The sequence below is a fragment of the Myotis brandtii genome, unplaced genomic scaffold, assembly GCF_000412655.1.
Source record: "Myotis brandtii unplaced genomic scaffold, ASM41265v1 scaffold1119, whole genome shotgun sequence".
NCBI classification, from domain to species: Eukaryota; Metazoa; Chordata; class Mammalia; order Chiroptera; family Vespertilionidae; genus Myotis; species Myotis brandtii.
In genome coordinates, this window is record NW_005353835.1 from 126,411 (window position 1) to 151,629 (window position 25,219).

The 25,219-nt window shown below is 39.0% G+C and overlaps 1 protein-coding gene and 1 pseudogene across 2 annotated transcripts in view; both read right to left on the minus strand.

Moving 5' to 3' along the window:
* The window catches only part of ABCB7 (ATP-binding cassette, sub-family B (MDR/TAP), member 7), a 153,124-nt gene that overhangs the window by 60,321 nt on the left and 67,584 nt on the right, over positions 1-25,219 (minus strand). The gene's annotated exons all lie outside the window — the stretch shown is intronic.
* On the minus strand, positions 1,961-12,701 carry LOC102242393 (annotated as a pseudogene).

Consider the following 25,219-nt stretch of genomic DNA (forward strand, 5'->3'; position numbering starts at 1 on the left):
CAGTGGTTCTCAACCTTCCTAATGCCGCGACCCTTTAATACAGTTCCTCATGTTGTGGTGACCCCCAATTTCATTGTTACAAATTGAACATAATTAAAGCATAGTGATTATATATATGTGTTTTCCAATGGTCTTAGGCAACCCCTGTGAAAAGATATAAACAAGTGGAAGAATATACCATGTTCATGGATTGGTAGAATAAACATCATTAAAATGTCCATACTACCCAAATCTATCTGCAATCCCCATTAAAATACCAACGGCATATTTCTCAGACCTAGAACAAACTGTCCAAAAATTTATATTGAATAAAAAAAATCCCAAATAGCCAGAGCAATTTGGAGATAGAAGAGCAAAGTTGGAGGGATGACAATACCACATATCAAGTTATATTACTGTTGGTGGGAATGCAGACTGGTATAGTCACTGTGGAAAGCAGTATGGAGTTTCCTCAAAAAGTAAAAACAGAACAGCCTTTTGACCCACCAATCTACATCTGGGAATATATCCTAAGAATCCCGAAACATCAATCAGAATAAATATATGTACTCCTATGTTCATAGCAGCATTATTTAAAATAGCCAAGATTTGGAAGCAGCCCAAGTCCCCATCAGTAGATGACTGTATAAAGAAGCTGTGGTACATATACACAGTGGAATACTACGCAATTTTAAAAAAGAAAGTGTTACCCTTTTCAAAGGAATGGATGTACCTAGAGATTATTATGCTAAGCAAAACAAGCCAGTCAGAAAATGACGAATACCATATTATCTCACTTATATGTGGAATCTAATGAATAAAATAAACGGATAAACAAAATAGAACTAGAGGCATGAACACATGGAACAGATTGACAGCTGTCTGAGGGGAGGAGGGTGGGAGACTGGATAAAAGAAGGTGAAGAGATTAGTCAAAGAACATATATCTATGGATACAGACAACAATGTGGTGAAGGTCAGTGGGCACTGTGGGGGCTGGGTAGAGGAGAGCACAGGGTTGGGGGGCGGTGGGGAACATTGGTAATAGTGTCAGCAATAAAAAATAGACATTTCCCCTTTAACCTTTATAATATAGTTAAGTGTTTAATACTCTGTTTTCAAAAAAAGTTGCACTTTGCCCCTTCTGTCGGTCTATTTTGTCATCCTACTCAAAGTTTTGTATACTTTTGTCTTTTTGTTTCAGGTACAATTGCTCCATTCAATATTTCTTGAAATGCAGATCTTATGGAGGTAAATTCTCTTAGCTTTTTTCCTCTCTGGGATTGAATATCTTTGTTACAGAAATTATTAAATAGGAGTACAAATCAGCATAAAAAATTTGTAAGGAGTTAGAACAGGATGTAGGGTCAGAATATGATTGTTCATTTCATGGTCTCAAGATATGTGAAAAACTTTCCCTGAGACCCATTGATCAATATACATTTCAAATACAGGAAGGCAAATCTAAAATACTAAGGACCTAACCCGATGTCTTTTAGAAACAGAATCAAAACCATACCAAATATTAATAGTCAGCAAGATTGCATTGTAAGATTTGAAATTGAGTGATTTTCCTCAGAGTTGTCAACCTCCAATTAGGAGCAAAATTGTAAAGTGAGTAGGCTTGAAGAAAAAATACCCCTTTGAGAGAAATTAGCTATTTCTAAAATGATTCAGGTCTTTCCCCTATTTTCATGTTCCAAGACATTATTGCTGCTTGTTTCACACCTTTACCCACAATTTCTCTAAGAGAAGGAGAATAATCAAAAAAGCAAGTGTCTTATAACCTTACCTTTTAGAAATCCTACTGTCTTGTAGCAGATAACCTCACATTAAAACTTACAAGGTATTCATCAACCCTTGAAGAAAAAATTGTATTTATTGACCTAGAGCAGAAAATTAGGAAGGCTGGAGCAATCTCTAAATCTGATTAAAATGAGGTTAAAAAAAATCAGTCCTTCTATTTTATCTCTGGTTCCCCCATCAGGCCTGTTTTCTGGAATAAATAAGGGGTGGGAAGGAGGAATCCATGTAGCACAGTAAGTACTCCATTGCTTGAACACTTTGCTTTGTGCCTTGAGGGCTTTTGAGAAAAACTGATACAATAAATGAATGAACAAATGAACGAATAAATGAATAAATAAAACACAACTCTGGCAGATTTAACACAATTGAGGGGACAGAGCAAGATTAATAGGGGAAAAGGAGAGAAAGGAAGAGGCTTGAAAGGGAAGACAATGAGAGCACTGTGGGTGATAAAAGTCTTCGGCTTAGAGTAAGTCCAGTTCGAAGGAGTGGATGCTGGCAATGGGGGTTCTCCAGAACTTGAAGGTGCTGCACTAAAGGAGGGCATCACCTTCAGGGATTTTCTCCTGCTCTGTTTCACTTCCTTGCTGGATCATTCTAACAATTCTGCTGTCCTTGACCTTGTAGGTGGATGTATCTGACAGATCCAGACTTTCCAGCTCTGACAGATCCAGCTCTAGAATGGGAATCTTCCAGAAAAGAAAGGAGCTATACTGGCTATTCACAGGGAGACCCTCATAACTGTTATCAATGAATTACTAGTCTGCATTCCAAAGATGGAGGGAGGACCTGGCTCTGGTCCCTGCTGTGGGATAGAGAGAAAGGCAACAGTGGGGACTTTGCTGGCTTTGTCTTCTTGCTCTCCATCTTCTGTGATTCAGTTTTTGTTTTTGACTGGGTAAGTCTTTATTTCTCCTTCCTATCCAAAGCATAACTTTGCTGAATATAGAGCGTGTGGCAAAAGTAGATTAACAGTTGCCCATATGGAAAATTATATAATCCTATATAATAAAAGGCTAATAAGCAAATCAACAGAACAGCGGAATGACAGGTCGCTATGATGCACACTGACCACCAGGGGGCAGACACTCAATGCAGGACCTGCCCCCTGGTGGTCAGTGTACTCCCACAGGTGGAGCATGGCTCAGTTAAAAGCCAGGCTCATAGCTGGCGAGTGCAATGGTGGTGGCAGGAGCTTCTCCTTTTTCCGCTGCAGCGCTAAGGATGTCTGACTGCAGGGAGCAGGCCTAAACTGTCAGTTGGACATCCCCCGAGCGCTCTCGGACTGCAAAAGGATGCAGACTGGGCTGACGGTCCCCCTCCCGCCCGAGTGTACGAATTTTGTGCACCGGGCCTCTAGTAATTAATAATAACACAATAATAAATTGTTTCCCTTATTCACAAGTGTAAACCTCTTTTGCTTCACCTTGTATTACTCTTGGCCAATGGTTTCTCTCTTTCAATATTTTGAACATTTCATCCATCTCCTGGCTTATAAAGTTTCTGATAAAAGACCTGATGAAAATCTAATTGGGTTTCCTGTCTAGGTTACTCTTTTTATCCTTGACGCCTTTAGAAATTTTACTTGTCATTAATTTTTAACAATTTTAATATAATGTATCTTGAACAAGGTCATTTTGCATAAATAACTAGGTGTTCTGTTAACTTCTTGAATTCAGGGATCCAGTTCTTTGCTTAGGTTTAAGAAGTTCTCATCAATTATTTGTTTGAATATGCTCTCTGTATTGTTCTCACTCTTTTCTCCTTCTGGTATATCCAACATCTTTATGTTGCTCTTTCTATTGGAGTCAGATAATTCTCAAAAAGTTGTTTTAATTTATAAACTCTTAGTTCTCTCTCTCCTGAGTCATTTCTAGGTTTCTATCTTTGAGCCCACTAATTCTCTCTTCCATGTGCTCAGGTCTATATCTAATGCTAATATATTCTTCATACCATTTATTAATTTTTTCAGCTCCAGAATTTCTATTTTGTTTGTTTTTTTGTTTTAGTTTCCATCCCTTTGGTAAAAGGAGGGAAACTTCATTACTTTTCTTTCTGAACTCACTGCCTTTGCTAGTTCTCTTGTGTGTTATTGAGCTTCCTCATAGCTACAATCATAAATTTTCTGTCCTTTAAGTCACAGTCTTCTATAACTTTGGTTTCTGGAGACTTTTCTTTTAGTACTCCCATGTAACCTTGGTTTTTCAGGGTATTTGATAGATTGTTTCTGCCTGCACATTTGAGGTAGTGAACTCTTTTTTTATTTAGATACTAGAGGCCCGGTGCACGAAATTCATGCATGGGTACAGTTGCTAGGCCTGGCCTGCAATCAGGGCCTTCTTCCCTGGCTGCCACAGCTGGCCCTGCCCCCCCCCACCACCACCACCCACCAGTCCCCCGTTCACCACCAGGTGATCGGAGCCTGCCAGCTGTGGGGGCAGGGGGGTGGGACTGAGAGGTTGGCCGTTCCTGCCTGTTTGTCAGCCCAGCCCACTGCCGCCACCAACCCCCGGTTCCCCATTCCCCATCGGGTGATCTGAGTCTGTAGGCCAGGGGGAGAAACCAAGAAGTTGGCCGTTCTTGCCCGCTTGCCAGCCCCGCTTCCCACTGCAGGTCACCCTCTGTATGTGAGGCGACCAGCGGGCTGGGGGCCTTGGCCTAGCGCCGCCCACATCCACCGCCACCCACCCCTGGTTCCCCATTCTCCATCGAATTATCAGAGCCTGCAGTCCAGGAAAAGTGACCAAGAGGTTGGCCAGCAGGCCCTGATCATTTGATCAGGGCCTGCGAGCTGGGGGCAGCTCCTGCGTTGTGTCTGCCCCCTGGTGGTCAGTGCAAGTTATAGTGACTGTTTGTTCCACTGTGTGGTCAATTTGCATATTACCCTTTTATTATATAGGAGGATGACTTTGCTATCAACAATTTTCAGCATTTATTGATAGGCAGGTACTTTCTTTTGTCTACCAGTGAATGGTGTTCAAATGCAAACTTTTTTCTCTTACTAGCACTTTTTTTTGCATCTGGGATTGAGGTGAAACAGCATCCCTTAGGTTAAGGAATATGTCACACACTCACTGGGATTGTGGGTGTCCCCTCTGTGACTGGCTTGTCTAAGTTACCGGCACCATCACTGTGGTGAAGAAATGTGGGAGTGGTGAAGAAATGATATTGCAAGTTCCCTGTGCTATTTCCTTCTTACTAATGTTGTTGGCCTCACTATGTGTTTGAAGGTGTCTCCACTGCCGCTACTAGACTGTTAGGATGGGTGAGGAAAGGAAAGCAAGTTTTTGCTGCTTAGGCTGTGCCACTCTGCCAACAAGAGAACTGGGCACGAACTGTGCTGTCTCTGGGTAAAAGCTTTCTTTCATGGGCTCTGCTGGGAAGCATGAGGCAGATTTGCTTTCTGCAGTGCTACTATCTGACCCTGAAATGCCACCAGCAATTATCTTGGGCACCACCAGACTGTCTGTGACTTCTTAGCTTTCTTTGACAGGCTCTTCAGGGAAGGGTGCAACTAGGGAAGCAAGCTTCTGAGCCACCCATTCTGATGGGTCTGACATGATGGGGAATGAGGAAGCGAGATGTCTTTTCATGGGGGATAACTACATCTGCTTCTCTTATGCTCCAGGCTACACTGTATGGGTTGCAGCCCAATTTCTCCATTACTTCCATGCACTATGGAGCCAGGATGGGCACCGAGCTTAATCTTAGGAAACTGTCTCTGTCCTTTCTCCATACAGGCTCCACTGCTTATTACAATCTACCATCCTTGGATTTTTCAGTTGTGTTTGTGTGTTGAAAAAGGGATCAGTTTGGGGGTTTTAGAAGTCCAACTAGTTGTAATTTATATTATTCTATTACATTTATTTTTATTACATCTATTTGGGTAACATTGAGTAACGGGATGCTATGTTTAAGGTGTGGACTGTTATGTTACAAGATGTGTATATTGTACTGTGTGCCCACCAACCAAAGTCAAATCATCTCCCCTCACCATATATTAGCCTCCCTTCATCCCCTCAACTCCACAAACCCCTTCCTCTGGTGACAATGAGATTGCTGTTTCTGTCCACAACTTTCAGTTATATATCTCACATATGAATGAAATCATATGGTTCTTAGATTTCTCTGCCTGAGTTATTTCACTCAGCATAAATTCTCAAGATCTATCCATGTTATCGCAAATGGCAATACTTCATCTTTTGTTATAACTGAGTAGTATTCCATTGTATATAAATACATCTTCCTTATCCATAATCATATCAAAGGACACCTTGGTTGCCTCAGTGTCTTGGCCAATGTGAATAACATTGAACACAGGGGAGCATCCATCTTTAAGAATACATTTTTTTGATTTTTTTTTTTTTGGGTATATACTCAGGAGAGGCAGTGCTAGGTCATATGGTAGCTCTATTCTTAATTTTTGAAGGAATTGCAAGACTGTTTTCCATTGTGGCTGTACCAGTCTACATTCCCACAAGCAGTGAATGATGGTTCCCTTTTCTCCACAATCTCTCCAACACTTGTTAGTGCTTTTCCTTTTTATCAGAGTCACTCTAACAGGTGTGAGATGGTATCACATTGTAATTTTGATTTGCATTTCCATAAATGCTAGTAAGGTTGAACATCTTTTCATGTATCTATTGGCTGGTTATATGTCTTCTTGGGAGAAGTGCCTGTTCAAGTACTCTTCCCATTTTTTAATTAGGTTGTTTGTTTGTTGTTGAGTGTTATGAGTTCTTTGTATATTTTATGTATTAAACCTTTGATGGAAATAGTATTTGCTAATATCATCTCCCTTCTGGTCGGCTGTCTCTTTGTATTGTCAGTTTCTTCTGCAGTGCAGAAGCCTTTTAGTTTGATATAGTCCAATTCATTTATTTTTGCTTCTACTTCCCTTGCCTTTGAAGTTAAGTTCTTAAAATGTATTCTAAGATCAAGATCGGCACATAAGTTTTGTACCTGAGCTTACTTCTATGTAATTTATTGTTTCAAATATTTTTAGATCTTTCATCCATTTTGAGTTAATTTTTGCACATAGGGGTAAAGTGTAATCCAGTTTTATTCTTTTGTATGTGGCTTTCCAAATTTCTCAGCACCATTTATCAAAGAGGCTTTCATTACTCCATTGTGTTTTTCTGGGACTTTGTCAAAAATTATCTGCCCATATGCATGTGGTTTTATATCTCAATTGAGCTCTCAATTCTGTTACATTGATCTGTACCTCTTGTTTTTCTGCCATTACCATGGTGTTTTGATTATCATAGCTCTATAGTATAATTTGAAGTCAGGTAGTGTGATACCTCAGGCTTTGTTTTTTTTCTTCTCAGAATTGATTTAGCTATTTGGGGTCTTTTGTGGTCCCATACAAATCTGATAATTTTTGTAAACTGTATATTACTTTAGGTAATGTGGCCATTTTTAACTATGTTGATTCTTCCCATCCATGAACACGGGATATTTTCCCATTTTGTTGTTGTGCCTTTTACACTCTTTTATTTTTTTTAATATATTAAAAAAAAGATTTTTATTGATTTCAGAGAGGAAGAGAGAGGGAGAGAGAAATAGAAACATCAAAGATGATAGAGGATCATTGATTGGCTGCCTCCTGCATGCCCCCTACTAGGGATTGAGGCCCCAACCCAGGCATGTGCGCTTGATTGGAATTGAAACTGAAACCCTTCAGTTTGCAAGCTGACATTCTATCCACTGAACCAAACCAGTTAGGTCCCTTTTATAATCTCTTTTAATACTTTGCAGTTTTTAGTATATAGGTCTTTCATGGTTTTTGTTAAGTTTATTGCTAAGTATTTTATTCTTTTGGTTGCAATTGCAAAAGGAATTGTGGGTTTGTTTGTTTTCATTTCTTTTTCTGACATTTTGTTGTTAGTATACAGGGAGGCAATGGATTTTTGCCATTGATTTTATATCTTGGAACTTTGCTGTATTTATTTCAAGTAGTTTTTTGGTGGACTCTTTAGGGTTTCCTATGTTCAGAATCATGTCATCTGATAAAAGTGACACTTACTTCTTTCTTCCCTATTTGGATGCCTTTTATTTCTTTATCTTAGCTTCTAGGTTTGGGTAGGACTTCTAGAACTATGTTGAATAGGAGTGGTGAGAATGGGTATCCTTGTCTTGTTCCTGATTTTAGAGGAAAAGCTTTCAGTTTTTTTGCCATTGAGTACAATACTAGCTGAAGTTTTATCGTATACTAGAGGCCCAGCACATGAAATTCGTGCACTCGGGGGAGGGGTGTCCCTCAGCCTGGCCTGTGCCCTCTCGCAGTCCAGTAGCCCTCAAGGGATGTCGAACTGACGGATGTCTGTGGGGAGTGGACCTAAGCCGGCAGTCGGACATCTCTAGTGCTGCCATGGAGTTGGGAGAGGCTCCCACCACCACCACTGCACTCGCCAGCTGTGAGCCCAGCTTCCGACTGAGTGAACTCTCCCTGTGGGAGCGCACTGACCACCAGGGGGCACCTCCTGTGTTGAGTGTTTGCCCCTGGTGGTCAGTGTGCATCATAGCAACCAGTATTCTAACGTTCAGTCAATTTGCATATTAGTCTTTTATTATATAGGATGGCCTTTATTATGTTGAGGTACTTTCCTTCTATTCCTATTCTATTTAGTGTTTTAATCATAAATGGATGTTGTATTTTATCAAATACTTTTCCAGCATCTACTGATAACATAATATGATTTTTATCCACTTTTATTGATGTGGTGCATTACATTGATTGAATTGCATATGTTGAACCATCCCTGTACCTCTGGAATGAACCCCACTTGATCATGATGTATAATTTTTTTATGTATTGTATTTGATTTGATAGTATTTAGTTTAGGATTCATCAGAGATATTGGTCTGTAGTTTTCTTTTCTTCTGTTATCCTTGCCAGGTTTTTGCTACTAGAGTTATGTTGTCTTCATTAAATATGTTCGGAAGTGTTGCCTCTTCTTCAATTTTTTGGAAGAGTTTCAGAAAGACAGGTTTTATTTATTTAGAAGTAATTTTTATTGTTGATAGTATTACAGATGTCTCCCATTTCCCTTCCTTTACCCTCCACCTCCCAGGCCCTATTCACTCCCCCAGGTCTTCACTACCCTATTGCCCAAGGCTATGCATTAGTATATAAGTTCTTTGGTTTATCGCTTCTTGTTCCTCCGCCACCCCTCCCCCACTTTGTCCCCACATCAAGGTATGTCAGTCTGTTCTATGCCTCCATGCTTCCAGCCAATACATTTTATTCTTAAGATTCCACAAATAATGAGATCATGTGATATTTGTCTTGCTCAGATTGGCTTATTTTACTTAGCATAATATTCTCTAGGTCCATTCATTCTGTCACAAAGTGAAAGAGATCCCTCTTTTTTACAATTGCATAGGTTTAAAAAATTTTGAATGTTTGGTAGAATTCACTGGTGAAGCCATCTGGTCCTGGGCTTTTACATTTAGGGAGGTTTTAGATGGTTGTTTAAATTTCCTCAATGATTATCAGTCTATTTAGATTTTCCAATTCTTCATGATATACTCTAGGAAGGTTATATATTTTGGGTGATCTTACTTTTAGTATTGCAACCTTATGCTTTTTGTTTCAGGTAGAACTGCCTTGTATATTTCCTGCAATTAAGATTTTCTGGTGATTAAATCCCTCTGTTTCTGTATGTCTGGGAAAGTATTTATTCTTCATATCTAAAGGATAATTTTGCTGGATATATTATTCTTGGCTGGCAATTTCTCTCTTTCAGTTGTTTGAATATTTGGTTCCACTCTTGTAGAGTTTCTGCTGATATGTCAGACAAAATTCTGATGGGTTTTCCTTTGTAGGTCACTTCCTTCTTTTCCCTGGCTACTTTGAGATTTTTCTGTCATTTATTTTTTACAATTTTAATATAATGTGTCTTGGAGAGAGCCTCTTTCGATTGAAGTAACTAGGTGTTCTGTTTGCTTCTTGGATTTGAGAATCTAGCTCTTTCCATAGGTTTGGGAAGTTCTCTTCCACTATTTGTTTGAATATCTCTGTTCCTCTCTCCTTCTGGTATTCTTATAATTCTTATGTGATTTTTTCTAATGGAGTCAGATAGTTCTTGTAGGTCTCTTTTATTTATTTTTATGGTCAGGTCTCTTTCTTCTTCCATCTTTGTCATTTCTAGATTCCTATCTTCAATGTCACAAATACTTTCCTTCATCTGGTCAGCTCTGTTTCCTATGCTCAGTAGTTCACTCCTAATCTCTAATTTCATGCTTCATTTCCAGGATTTCTGATTGGTTCTTTTTAAAAAATTTCAAGCTCTTTTGTAAAGTACTAATTAAGTTCATTAATTTGTTTAATGAGTGCAGTGAATTGCCTGTCTTTATTTTCTCACATCTCCTTGAGTATTTTCAGACCTGCAATCTTGAATTCTCTGTCATTTATATAACATATTTCCATGTGTTCCAGCTTGCTTTCTAGAGATTTTTCATTTTCTTTCTAAGAGTCCTCATTACCTTGGTTATTCATGGTATTCACTGGTCTCCTCTGTCTAGGCATCTATCAAATTACTGTCCTTTCTCTAGCAGCTTTCTCTGAAGAGGTTTTTCTCCTATTTTCCGGTAGGTGTCGCTGAATCACAAGATTTTTACCTCTATGATCTCCCAGAGCTGAACTTCTTGGGTTTCTGTCAGACAGTACAGACAGTACAGACATGATGCTTGTGGGTGGGATTTGTTTTGACCAGCCGGGACTTCAGCCACAGCCCCATTTACCCCAACTGGGGATCAATCATAGAGGGGAAAAAGCATTTCTACTGCAATAGCCCTATGTTTTCAGATAATGTGATCCTCACCCCAACACCAAGGACAAGTGGAGGCTAGTTTGGGGAGTCCATGGGGCAGCAAAGCTCTATTGCTTCATTTCTTTGCCTGAAACACCCACACCTGACAGCAGAAAGCTGCGGCAGAAACCCTATGTTGTGTCCTTGTCCCATATCTTGTGTCCTTATCGAGGCATCTCAGTTGGCTCAGCTGCTATTCACACTGCTACCCCTGCTGGAGAGCCCACCAAGACTCTCTGTTCTTATCAGCCCACAGAAGCATCTGCTACCACCAGGTTCCTCCCCTCTCCAGCAGAGCTGTTACCCACCTCCTGGCTTCAGGGCTACATCCGTGGCCGTCTGGGCTCTCCTCCCTTCTTGCCTCTCCATTTATTCCCAGTTGTCCACCTTAAGGACTCCATATTCTCTCAACACTCATTCACTGACTTACCCAGAGCAACTTCCAGTCCTGCAAACTCCTATTGTGGTAAGTGCCCTATATAGGTGTATCATTTTATATATCCTTTATACTGTATTTTTTACTGTACCTTTTTTATGTTTATATACACAAATACTTATCATCTATAATAATAACAGTGTAATATGCTAATTAGACCACACATCCTTTCGGTCAACCTTCTGGATAAAGCCGCAGCGGCAGGGGCTGAGGAGGCCACCGCAGCGGCGGGTGCCGAGCCCCTTGCACAAATTTTGTGCATCGGGCCTCTAGTTGTGTTATAATTGCCCAGAGTATTCAGTATAGTAACATGTACTGGTTTGTATCCTAGGAGCAATAAGCTATATCATAGAGCTTAGGTATGTAGTAAGCTAAAGCATCTAGGTTCCTGTAAATGCACTTTACATTATTTTCACAATGTCAAAATCACCTAACAATGCATTTCTCAAAACGTATCCTTTTGTTAAGTGATGCATGGCTATAATGTAATTTATCACTTTAATAGGCTAAAGAAAATATATCAAATAATATCAATAGATGCAAAAAAAGTATGGGACAAAATCTAGCACCTATTCATGATAAAAACTTTCAGCAAGCTGGAAAAAGAGGGGGATTTCTTCAACTTGTTTAACCCTTTTAGTGCAGGGGAGCGCGAGCGCGCTCCTCCTGCAGTGTCACTATTAGATGTTAGTAGTTCACTCTTTATTGACAGATGGCACCTAAGTGCAGATTACTTATGATGCCGAATGTTTGTAGTTCTAAAATTGACCACTGGCATTGAGGACACAAGAATCCTATGCAAAACGGTACCGAGCAATATTCATTTAGGAATTGTGTACTTTACTGCATATAAATTATACTTCATTAAAGTCTGTTATCAAAAAACAACAACAATAAATCCATTAAAATGATAGAGCGGAACAGGTGTGTGAAGCTTTGAAAGTCTCGGGGCCCGGGGAGCACATCTAGAGCTCAGTCTAGCCAGTGGTTGGAAATTTTTTTTTCTACTAGTATTTTATAATACAATCAGGAAACAATATATGTCAAAGATGAAAACAAATGTAGTAAAGGTTTCCTTAAGTTTTTGAATATGTAACTTCATTTACTTCCAATTCATAATATTTTTTTCCTAAATTGCTGTAAAATCAGCAAAAATGCCTTGGCAATTTTAGCATAATTCCTAGGATATTGGTTGGCACTCAAAGGGTTAAGAATATATACATAGAACCCTATAGCTCATAATATACTTAATTATGGAAAACTAGATGGTTTTCTCTTAAGATTAGGAACAAGGCAAGGATGTCCTGTCTTATTGCTATTGTTCAACATGGTAAAATAAAGCAAGAAATGGAAATAAAAGCAAGTAAAAAAAATAAAAGGTTTACATATTAGGAAGAAAGAAATAAACAATTTTTGCAGATTATATGATTACTCTAGTAGCTACTGGCGAATCTGTGTGCCAGTAGCTCTCTGCAGGCCTGGCCGCTCCGTGTCCGCTGCCCAGAGACTCTCTGTGGCCCAGAGGCCAATCCGCAGCCGGGCGCGGAACGCTTGCCTCATCGCCAGGGCAACAACGGAAACATTCCATGCCCCAGCCTGACCAAAGGCCCATCTGTAGCTGGGCACGGAACGTTTGCCATGTCGCCAGGGCGACGACGCAAGCATTCCGTGCCCTGGCCTGGCCAGAGGCCCATCTGCGCCCCAGCATGGCCAGAGGCCCATCCGCGGCCAGGCGCAGAATGCTTGCCTTGTCGCCGGGGCGACGACGCAAGTGTTCCTCCCCACCTCTACCCCGCCCCTCTGTGCCCGCTACCCAGCCAGGCCGCTCACACTGCCCACTCTCAGTGGCCGCCCCCCCGGGACTATGGGACTTCGGTGGGGCTAAGAGGACTGGGCACCGCCATCTTGTGGCTATGGGCACCATCATCTGTGACGCAGTGATGGTTAATTTGCATATTGTCCTTTTATTAGATTATTAGATAGGATGATTACCCATGTAGAAAAATCCAAAAGAGTTAACAAAAAACTCCTGAATTAATAAGCAAATATAGCAAGATTGAAGGATAAAAAGGTAATATGCAAAAGTCAATTGCTTTCCTATATTCCTTCAGTAACAATACACAATTTAAAGTAAAAAAAATAACATTTAAATGAGTACTAAAAAATGAAACAATTAGGTATACATCTACCAAAAAAAGTACAAAATCTATATGAGGAAAATTAGAAAACTCTGATGAAAAAAATAAAAAAACAACTAAATGATTGGAGTGATATTTCACATTCGTGGATGACTCAATATTGTAAAGATGTCAATTCTTCCCAAACGTGATCTATATTGGCGATGCAATCCCAATCAAAATCCCAGCAAGTAATTTGGTAGATATGAACAAACTGATTTTAAAGTTTATATAGTAAAGAAAAAGACCTAAAATATCCAACACAATATTGAAGAAAATAATGTTGGAGGGCTGTCCCTACTTGACTTTAAGACTGACTATAAAACTACACTAATTAAGACAGTATGATAAGGGTAAAAGAATAGACAAATACATCAATGGGAAAGAATAGAGAGTCCAGAAATAGACAAATATACACAAAAATAGTTAGCTGATCTTTGGCAACAGTGTGAAGGCAGTCCAGTGGGAAATTTTCAAAAAATTGTTTTGGAACTAATTTTTAAAAAGTTTTTAGACACTGATCTTATACCGTTTTCAAAAATTAACTCCAAATGGATCACGGACCTAAATGTAAAGCACAAAGCTATAAAAATTCTAGAAGATAACATGAGAGAAAAGCTAAGTGACCTTTAGATGCAACACTAAAAGCATAACCCACAAAACATTGGTAAATTGGACTTCATCAAAATTTACAATTTCTGCTGAGAATGAAAATACAGCCACAAATTGAGTGGAAATATTTTCAAGACATCTGACCAAGGACTGGTATCCAAAATGTAATACAAAGAACTCTTACAAGTCAATAGAAAATGAACAACCCAATTAAAAAAAATGGATAAAAGACCACACACACCTCACTAAAGAATATATACAGATGGCCAAAAAGCAAATGAAAAGTTATAAGTCATATTAGGCAAATCAAATTAGAATAAAAATGAGATAACACTACACATCAATTAGAATGTCCAAAATCCAGAACAAATGTTGACAAGGATGTGGAGCAACAGTAACTCTCAATCATTGCTCGTGGGAATGCAAAATGGAACAGCCACTTTGGAAGACAGTTCGGCAGTTTCTCACAAAAATAACCAGTCTTATAATATAGTCTAACAATTGCATTGCTTAGTAATTACCCAAATAAACTGAAAATTTATGTTACACAAAATCCTGAACGAAAGGCTTATTGCAGTTTATTTACAATTGCCCATATCTGGAAGCAACAGGTGAATGGATAAACACATCATGGTACATCCATACAATGGAATATATTAAGCAATAAAAAAGAAATAAACTCTCAAGTCACAAAAAGACATAAATGACTCTGAAATGCATATTGCTAAGTGAAACCAGCCAGTCTGAAGTGGGTACATGTTATATGATTTCCAATTATATGACAGTCTGACAAAAGGCAAGATTTCAGAAAGTAAAATGATCATTGGTTACCAAGGATCTGGGAAGATGAAGAGAGAGATAAGTAGGTGGACCATATGGAATTCTTAGGGCAGTGAAAATTATTCTGTACAATACTTTAATGATGAATACATAACATTATGCATTTCCACGAACCTATATAAACTACAACACAGTGAATCCTAAACTATTAATTTAGTTAATAAGAATAATGTATTTTTTATAATTGGTATATCAATTATGACAAATGTAGTACACTAATGCAAAATGTTAGTAATAGAAAAAAAATGTTTTTTAGAGGGCTTGTGCTTGGGGGAGGGGGTGGTGGGAGAGAGATCAATGGGGGGAAAAAGGAGACTCATGTAATACTTTAAACAATAAATAATTTTTTAAATAAAGAACATTCTATACTTATTGCTTAATTTTTCTGTAAGCTTAAAATATAGTATTTTAATTTTTAAAAGTACTCCAGGGTATAAAACATACTACTCAACTTAAAAGGATTTAAGTAGCACTGTTACATGTTAAAAAGTATTTTTCATAAAATTTTAAAGAACCAAAGCTAAGCAAGAAGTGCATGAGTCATTTGAAGTTACCAACGTCAAGTTCATAGTTACTGAAAAGCTCTAGCTCAGTGGTCGGCAAACTCATTAGTCAACAGAGCCAAATATCAACAGTACAACGATTGAAATTTCTTTTGAGAGCCAAATTTTTTAAACTTAAACTATATAGGTAGGTACATTGTTATTAACTTAACTAGGGTACTCCTAAGGCTTAGGAAGAGCCACACTCAAGGGGCCAAAGAGCCGCATGTGGCTCACGAGCCGCAGTTTGCCAACCACGGCTCTAGCTCATGCATGAAGCCTTTCCTAAATGCCTAATTGTTAAGATTCCCATACAGCTTCATTTGTGACTTCCTTTGGGTATATTTAATGTTATACATTATCATTGTTTATATATTTTATCCTTCAATACACTACAACTCCAGAAGGGCAAGGACCACATTTTATTTATTTTTGTATTCCCAGTTGCAAAGCACAGTTCCTTGTATTTAACAGTCACTTAACAAATGTTTGCTCAACACATATCACTATGGTATGAATGTTTGTGTCCTGCTCCTGCACCATCCCCACTCAATATATAGGTTTAATTCTAACCCCCAGGGTGATAGTATTAGGAGGTGGAGCTATTAGGAGGTGTTTAGGTCATAACCACAGAGGCCTTACAAATGGGATTAATACGCTTATAAAAGAATCCCCAGAGATCCCTTTTGCCCCTTACATCATGTGAGGTTAAAATGAAAAAACAAACAAACAAACAAAAAACCAGTGGATCAATGCATGTTATTCTGTTACTAGAGGCCCGGTGCATGAAAATTCGTGCCCTTGGGGGGGGGGGGTGTCCCTCAGCCCGGCCTGCGCTCTCTCGCAGTCTGGGACCCCTCGGGGGATGTCCACCTGCCAACTCTGGCCCACTCCCTGGCTTATGGCTGAGCGGAGCTCCCCCTGTGGGAGCAGACTGACCATCAGGGGGCAGCTCCTATGTTGAGCGTCTGCCCCCTGGTGGTCAGTGCACGTCATAGTGACCGGTCATTCCTGGTTGTTCCGCCATTAGAGTCCATTTGCATATTACCCTTTTATTATATAGGATAGCAGTCAAAATGGACTAAGACACATATATTATCCCTTATTTTATACTAGAGGTCCGGACCCTCAGCCCGGCCTCTCCAATCCGGGACTCCTCGGGGGATGTCCAACTGCTGGTTTAGGCCCAATCCCTGCTGGCTCCTAACCACTCATCTGCCTGCCTGCCTGATTGCCCCTAACCATACTGACTGCTTGTCTGATTGCCCCTAACCCCTCTGACTGCCTGATTGATTGCCCCTAACCACTCTGCCTGCCAGCCTGATTGCCCCTAACCACCTCTGTCTGCCTGCCTTATCGGCCCTAACCTCTCTGCCTGCCTGCCTGCTCCTAACCACCTCTACCTGCCAGCCTGGTTGCCCCTAACTGCCCTCCCTTGTCAGCCAACCTGGTTGCCCCTAACTGCCCTCCCCTGCAGGCCTGATTGCCCCTAACTGCTTTTCCCTGTCCCCGCCACCATCGCTTTGTCCGGAAGGATGTCTGGTCTAATTAGCATATTACACTTTTATTAGTATAGATAATGCTTTCTTGGAGAAAAGGGGTATTGATTATATTTTTATAAAGAATACCTTCTTGTAAAATTATTTTATAATAAATGTGGTTTATTTTCATTTCCAACAGATTATTGAGAATATATTTTTGAACATGATACTTTAACTTAATGTTCCCCCAAATTCTCTGTCAACTAAGTATTTCCCAAGGTGATGGTGGTTAGAAAATATGAGTAATGAGTAAACTTTTATAATCTATATATATAAAAGGCTAAGTAAGTGACCGACCGTACGTCCATCCTACTGTCCGGTACATATGACACACACTGGCAATTTAAAAATAAACGTTGACTTGCGCATGCACAATACATACATATAAAGCTCTTGCTGGCACAAATCACACACATGTGTTTTGATCTGTCCTTGTTGATCGTGAATTTGGTTGACACTTCTATTATAGAGAAAGGGCGAATAGCGATATTAAAATATTTCTTCTAATTAATTTCCTTTCAATGTGCACAAATCCATGCACCAGGCCACTAGTATTAATATAAACATTTATTTTATGAAATCAGAGTTTAGTAAATATGTTTTATTTTTTTATTTTTAAAATATATTTTTATTGATTTCAGAGAGGAAGGGAGAAGGAGAGATAAAACATCAATGATGAGAATCATTGATCGGCTACCTCCTGCATGTCCCCTACTGGGGATTGAGCCTGCAAGCTAGGCATGTGTCCATGACTGAATCGAAGCTGGGACCCTTCAGTCCTCAGGGTGATGTTCTATCCACTGAGCCAAACCAGCTAAGGCAGTAAATATGTTTTATATTTCCTTTCAATCTTGGTACAGTTGTATGTAAAATACTAATAGAAAGGTTGCATTTAAAAAATTCTTAGAAGATCTCAAAATCCCCAGATTAAGGATGATGTGATGCTCCTATACCATATGTATGTATGGTAAGAAAAGGCATTATATATTATTTGTAGGAATTTAAGAAATGAAGCCAAACAGTGTTTTCTCTGTATCTCTCTTGGCAGCAGAACCCTTAAAACATATGTCATACTGAACTGTAATGTAATGTAATAGAATTGCTACAACTTGGATAGATTATCAACACATCCTCTTTTCTTCCTCTAGGCTGTAAGGCCTCTCTAAATAATACATTTTATCTTAAAATTCTTTGCTGGAGACAATGATAGCATTAAGACCCTCGGAATAAAAAGAACATCAAAAGGCAAATAAGTAAGCAGATGGTATGCTGTAGCCCCATATATTAAGAATGAAATCCTCCTCCTTTTTAATTCTCAGTTGGTATTTCTCATTTTCTGTCTTCCATCTCTCTGATGGATGCCTCAGGCCTCATTATGAAATCACCACCCACTGTTCCGATGACAGGGCAGCATTCTTTTAGAGCTAAGAAAGATCTTGAACCCTATCCTAAAGTTCTCAGAAGTATGTAGAGGAGATAAAGAAAACCAGAGTATAAAGGAGCACAGATTGGTCCAAAGTGCTCATATACCAAAGCATATAAACAAGTTCAGGAAAAAATAGGAAGCCAAGGAATGAAAAGGATAATAATCCATCTTTGCACACCAATTATAAATAACAACTGCAATACTACTCAGAAATAAACAATGACCGGGTTTTAAATATTTGGGAGAGTGATCACTTTTAAAGTGAGGACAGTACAGAAGATGGAAAAACAATGTTAGGAATGTTTAAATGCTACTATGCTCTTTATTCCTAAAGTTATTCTATGGTCTGATTCCTGTCTAATAAAAAGAAAACTGTTTTTCTATATGCTCTGAAAGTACCGAGCAAGTACACATAATAACATCTGGCAATTTCTTCCTATTTCTGAACCAAAAGGAATCAAACATATGTTTTGAGGATAGATTTTTCTGTTTTCTATTTTAAAATTTTATTTTTCAATTAAAGTTTATATTAAATCTTATTTTATATTACTTTCAGGTGTATAGCATAGTATTTTAGACAATCATGTATTTACAAAGTGAGCCCCCTGATATTCCAAGTACCCAACTGGAACCAATCATAGTTATTACAATACTAGAGGCCCAGTGCACGAATTTGTGACCTTGAAAGGAACTATGAGCCGCGAAGCTGCGGTGGGCACAGGGGCGGATGTCGGCCCATCCTCCACGTCCCCACTTGACCCCTCCCAACACAGCCCCCAGTCCCCTCTCTGCTGGCAGCCCCGCTCCCGCTGCCGCCACTCCCACATGCTGACGGCGCCAGCCCCACTTGCACCTGATGACAGCGCAGAGCAATTGGGGCCAGTGCCAGCAGGGGGTGCAAGCGGCAGCTGCTGTCCCAATCGCCCCTCAGGAGCAGGGGGAGGTGGAGAAGCCCTCAGAGGCGATTGGGGTCGGCAGCCACTGTTTGCACCCACTAACGGCATCAAGCAATCAGGACCAGCGCTAGGCACTGGCAGCAGGTGCGAGTGGTGGCTCCGGAGCCAGAAGTGGGTGCAAGCACAGCCAGCTGCTGGCCCCGATTGCCCCTAAGGAACAGGGGGAGGTGGAGAACTCCTGAGGGGTGATTGGGACTGGGAGCCACCGCTCACAACCGCCGGCAGCGGGTGCAAGCACCAGGTGGGACCGTGGCACACGGGAGCAAAGAATTTTCCGTAACCACCAGAGGCTCACCCAGATGACAGTGACCAGTGCCCCGCCTTGGTTTGGCACTCCCACTCACTTGCTCCACTATCCCGCCACAGCTGACACTCTGCTGACGCCTGTCATGTCCCACGTGCGACCCCTGGTGGTCAGCGCACATAATGACCAGTTGTTCCGTTGTTCTGACATTTGGTCTATTTGCATATTAGGGTTTTATATGTATAGATTATTGACTATGTTCCTTATGCTGTACTTTATATCCTTATGACTATTTTGTAACTACCAATTTGTGTTTTGTAATCTTTTCATCTTTCAAACAGTCCCCCAACTGTCCTCCCCTCTGGCAACCATCAGTCTGTTCTCTGTATCTATGAGTCTGTTTATACTTTGTTCATTTATTTTGTCCTTTAGATTCCACATATGAGTAAAATTATATAGTATTTGTCTTCCTCTGACTGGCTTATTTCACTTAGCATAGTAACTTCTAGGGAAAAACAAACTGTTGCAAATGTTAAGATTTCATTCCTTTTTATAGCTGAGTAATGTTGTATAAAATATATCTACCAGAACATTTTTATCCACTAAACTATTGATGGGTACTTGGGTTGTTTCCATATCTTGGCTATTGTAAATAATGCTGCAATAAACATACGATAACATGTATTTTCAAATACTATTTGAGGTTTCTTCTAATATATACTCAGAAGTGGAATTGGTGGGTCATAAGTCAGATGTATTTTTTATTTTTTTCTAGGTAACTCCATATTGCTTTCCACTGTAGCTACACCAGTCTGTATTCTCACCTACAGTGCACGAGGGTTCCATAGTCTCCAATACTTGTTGTTTGTTGATTTATTGATGGTAGCTATTCTAACACCTGTGAGGTGATACTTCATTGTGGTTTTAATTTGCATTTCCCTGACAATTAGTGACATTGAGCATCTTTACATACTGGCCATCTGGATATCCTTTTAGAAGTGTCTATTCAGATATTCTGCCCAATTTTTAATTGGATTGTTTGATTTTTTTGGTGTTGACCATTACCAGTTCTTTATAAATTTTGGATATTAACCCCTTATCAGATGTATTGGTAAATATGTTCTCCCATTCAGGAGGTTGTCTTTCCATTTTGCTGATTTTTTTTCCTGTTTAAACCTTTTTAACTTGATATAGTCACTTTTCTTTTGTTTCCCTTGCCCTAGGAGATATATCACAAAAAATATTACAAAAAGCAATGTCAAGAGATTTTATTGTTTTCTTCTGTAAGTTTTATGGTTTCGAGTCTTACATGTAAGTCTTTAATTCATTTTGAGTTTATTCTTATATAAGCAGTAAGAAAGTGATCCAGTTTTAGTTTTCTGCATGTATCTACCCAATATTCCCAACACCATTTATTCAATAGACTATGTTTATCCCAATGTATGTTTTTGCCTCCTTTGTCAAATATTAATTGTCTGTAAAGGAGTGGGTTTATTTCTGAGCTCTGTTCTGTTACATTGATTTATATGTCTGTTTTTATGCCAGTACCATGCTGTTTTGATTACTAACGCCTTGTAGTACTGTTTGGTATCAGGTAATGTGATACCTCTGACTTTGTTCTTTCTCAAGATTGCTGTGGCTGTTTGGTGCCTTCGGAGGTTCCATATAAATCTTTGGAGAATTTGTTGTAGTTCTGTGAAATACACCATTAGTATTTTGATAGGAAGTGTGTTGAATCCACAGACAAATTTGGTTAGTATGAACATTTTAATGATGTTAATTCTTCCTTTCCATGAACAGAGTATGTGCTTCCATTTATTTGAAACTTCTTTAATTTTTTTCTTCAATGTCTTATAATTTTCCGAATGCAGGTGTTTTACCTCCTTGGTTAAATTTCTTACTTGATAATTTATATTTTATGATACAATTGCAAATTAGGTATTTTTCTTAATTTATCTTTCTGGTAGTTCATTATTGGAGTATAAAAATGCAATAAATTTCTGAATATTTATTTTGTATCCTGCTACTTTACTGAATTAATTTATCAGTTCCAGTAATTTTTTGGTAAAATCTTTAGGGTTCTCAATATGTACTATAATGTCATCTGCAAATAACAAACAGTTTTGCTTCTTCCTTTCTAATTTGGATGACTTTTATTTCTGCTTTATGTCCAATTGCTGTGGCTGGGACTTCTAGTACTATGTTGAATAAGAATAGTGAGTGTACAACTCTGTCTTGTCCCTAATCTTAAAACAACTTATAGTTTTTACCTGTTGAGCATGTTAACAATGGGTTTGTCATATTCATATATGGCCTTTATTATGTTGAGATAAGTTCCTTTTAATCCCACTTTGCTGAGAGTGTTTATCATAAATGGGTGCTGGATTTTATCAAATGGTTTTTCTTTGCCTATTAATGTGACCTTATAATTTTTATCATTTGTTTATGTGGTATATCACATTAATTTATTTGTGGATGGTGTACCCACCCTGCACCCCAGGAATAAATCCCACTTGGTCGTGGTGTATGAATTGCTCCATGTATTGCTCGATTCAGTTTGCTAATATTTTGTTCAGGAATTTTGTGCCTATGTTCATTTGGGATATTGGTCTTTACTTTTCTTTCTTTGTAGTGCTGTTATCTGGTTTTGGGATTAGGATAAAACTGGCCGCCTAAAGAGTTCTTCCCTCTTTTTGAATTTTTGGGAAGATATCAATTCTTCTTTGAATGCTTGGTAAAATTCACCTGTGAAACCATCCAGGACATTTGTTTGTTGGCAGTTTTTTTATTACTGTCCTGTGTACAGGAAGATGGCCTTCGCTTTAAAATCACGCAAAATCAGTCTCTCCCTGTGTGTCTCTGGCACCTCCATGTTTCCCCAGAATTCCTTGAGCATTTTTTTTTAAGAAAGAGTGCAACATGGGCCCATGTTCACCAGTCCACATGGGCAGAGCCCACAGCCGTATGTGAGATTGGCAGAGTGGGGTATCAGGAGTCATCATGATGGGGCTAGGGTACCTCCCTAGCCCAGTGATGGCGAACCTTTTGAGCTCGGCGTGTCAAAATTTTGAAAAACCCTAACTTAACTCTGGTGCCATGTCACATATAGAAATTTTTTGATATTTGCAACCATAGTAAAACAAAGATTTATATTTTTGATATTTATTTTATATATTTAAATACCATTTAACAAAGAAAAATCAACCAAAAAAATGAGTTCACGTGTTACCTCTGACATGCGTGTCATAGGTTCGCCATCACTGCCCTAGCCATATAAGAGGATTACTAAGCCCAGAAAAGATGGTGTCCTGTTGGCAGTTGAGGTGAGGCAATCAACACAGGGACATTAGCACTGTCTCTCCAGCCCGGTCCCCGAAACCACAAAACTCAGTCTCTCCCTGTATGATTCTGGTAATCTCTGAGCTGCTGCCCCCTCCTTGGAAGCCCAGGGTGAGTGTTTGTGAGCAAAATTTTGTGTGCTGGCCCTTTAACAGCATGCCTGGGTTTCTATTAGCCTTCTATCTTAGCCCAGTAGACCGAATCCCAGATGATTTTCACAGCCAGATGTTTTATGGGCTACTCTTCCCAGCAGTGGTGCTTTGAGGTGAGGAACCTGGTGGCAGGCTGAGGCCCCCATGCCCTAAGGGGGTCCTCTACAGCTGAAATATTGCTCTGGATTCTCAACCCCTCCTCATGTATCCAGGGGCGTTTCACATCTCTGTCCCTCATACAGGTCTAGACGTGGCTTCTTCTTTATATCCTCAGTTATAAAACTTCTGTTCCGCTATTCTTCAAATAGTTCTCCAGATAACTGAGTTGTAATTTTGATATAATCATGGGAGGAGGTAAGGGCAACATTTACCCATTCTGTCGTGTTGGATCCCTCCGAGGATTAATTTTTCTATATTCATTTCTAATTACTTTTAACTAGTTTATATGAGGTTAGTACAACAGTTTACAAACTATAGGTACTAATTATTTGTTGACAGAGAATCAAATATTAGCCTTGTAAAAATAACTCTGTCCTTAAGGACATTAGATTGATCTAGATTTCATATCCTGATGTTACCTATCACCAAGTAACAGAAATCTGTGTTTCAAGAAAGAGTGGAATTCACTGTAAAAATAGTCTATCCAAATGCCATTATTTACTACTAAGACTTCTCCCTTTGACTAAATTAATTAGTCATGTTTTAGAAAACAGTCTACCTTTAACTTGTCAGCAAGGTACTTATATTCAGCTAATGAAGGAATAAAGGCCAATTTGCTACTTCTGCCTCAATATAAGCTTTACCCTTGAATAACTTGTGGGTAGAAGATAATTTAGCAACCAGAACTGTACTAAAAATGAATATGAGTTTTTTAAATTACAACATTCGATTTATAATGGTATTCTCTCTCTTAAGCTTAAACAAATTGAATAAAGTATGGATTCTTGGTCTGTTGCTCAGCATCCTGATTTAATTCCTCTCCCAGAGAAGGGTCTGGTTCATTGAGAGAGAACTTAACAGAGTCCATAGATGAGAAAGGTGACCGACTAAAGTATTTTGGTTTAACTCTTACCTCTCCAATCACTCTTTCCAATGGTTCCACTACTATTTACTTTACTTTCCTATAGGAACACATTTATCACAGGGTCTGTCTCTAGTCGTCTTTATTTCTGTTCTTTTCCTTGGAGAATTCATCAACTTGCATTGTTTCAACTAGTATCTACTAATCTCTCTAACCCTGGGCTCCTTCCTCAGCTTGTCTTATATTTTGTATTACCAGCTAAACACCTCTATCTCGATGTTTTACCAGCACCTCAAACTTAACATGCCTAAAACCAAAATTTTCATCTTCACAAAGACCTCCCAACATACTTCTGTTAAAAAGGCATTATCATTCTCTAATTCTTGACAATATCTTTGAATCCTATTCCTCTTTTTTATCTCTTGCTAAGTCTTATTAATTCTACCTCCCTTACCTCACAATATCTCTGGCATCTTTTCCCTCCATATTACCATTTATGCCACTACTCCAGTAAAAACTATTACTTCTCATTTAGACTATTAAATTAGTATCATAACTGGTCGATAAATATTTGCTGAATGAATGCATGAATTGAAAATGAATGGTATCTGTACTTTAGGTCTCTCATTACCCTAATCCATCTTATACATCAGGGTCAGATTAATTTCCTAAACTAAAGCTCTAACTTTACTACCTTACTACTCAAAATAGAGTTTACTACTTCCAACATAATGTAATAGTTTCCAACATAATTAAATAAATTTTTGTTGTACAGTTAAGGAATTTTGCCTAAGGAGCTCTATTTATCTTTTCAAAAGTACTTTCAATTCCTCGGAAACATTACCGTCTCACTGGAGAAAGTTGTACTACTCACTTCTCTATACATACTCTATGTTCCCTCTCATCTTCTTCTTGTTATTCCTATATCTATAACAATCCTATTCATTAATCCAGGCCTGTCTCAGACATCACCTCCTCTATGAAATCTTTCCTGACTCCCCATCATTGAGGTTCTTTCCTTTGAAACACCCTCAACACTTTTTTTAAATCATTTATGACTTACTTTGTATTATAGCAATAAAATAAAATGTGTGTTATTCTGTATGATTTGAGAGAAGAAATGTGCATTATTTATATCTGAATACTCTGCAGGGCCAAAAATAGTACTTTGAATGACAAGTTCTCAATAAATACTTTTGGGGTAGGAAAAAAGATCTATCTACACTAATAAAAGAGAAACATGGTAATTGGCGTATGACCGCTACCCTTCCTATTGGCTAATCAGCATATCCTTATGCAAATTAACTGTCAGCCTACATGGCGGCCAGCAGCC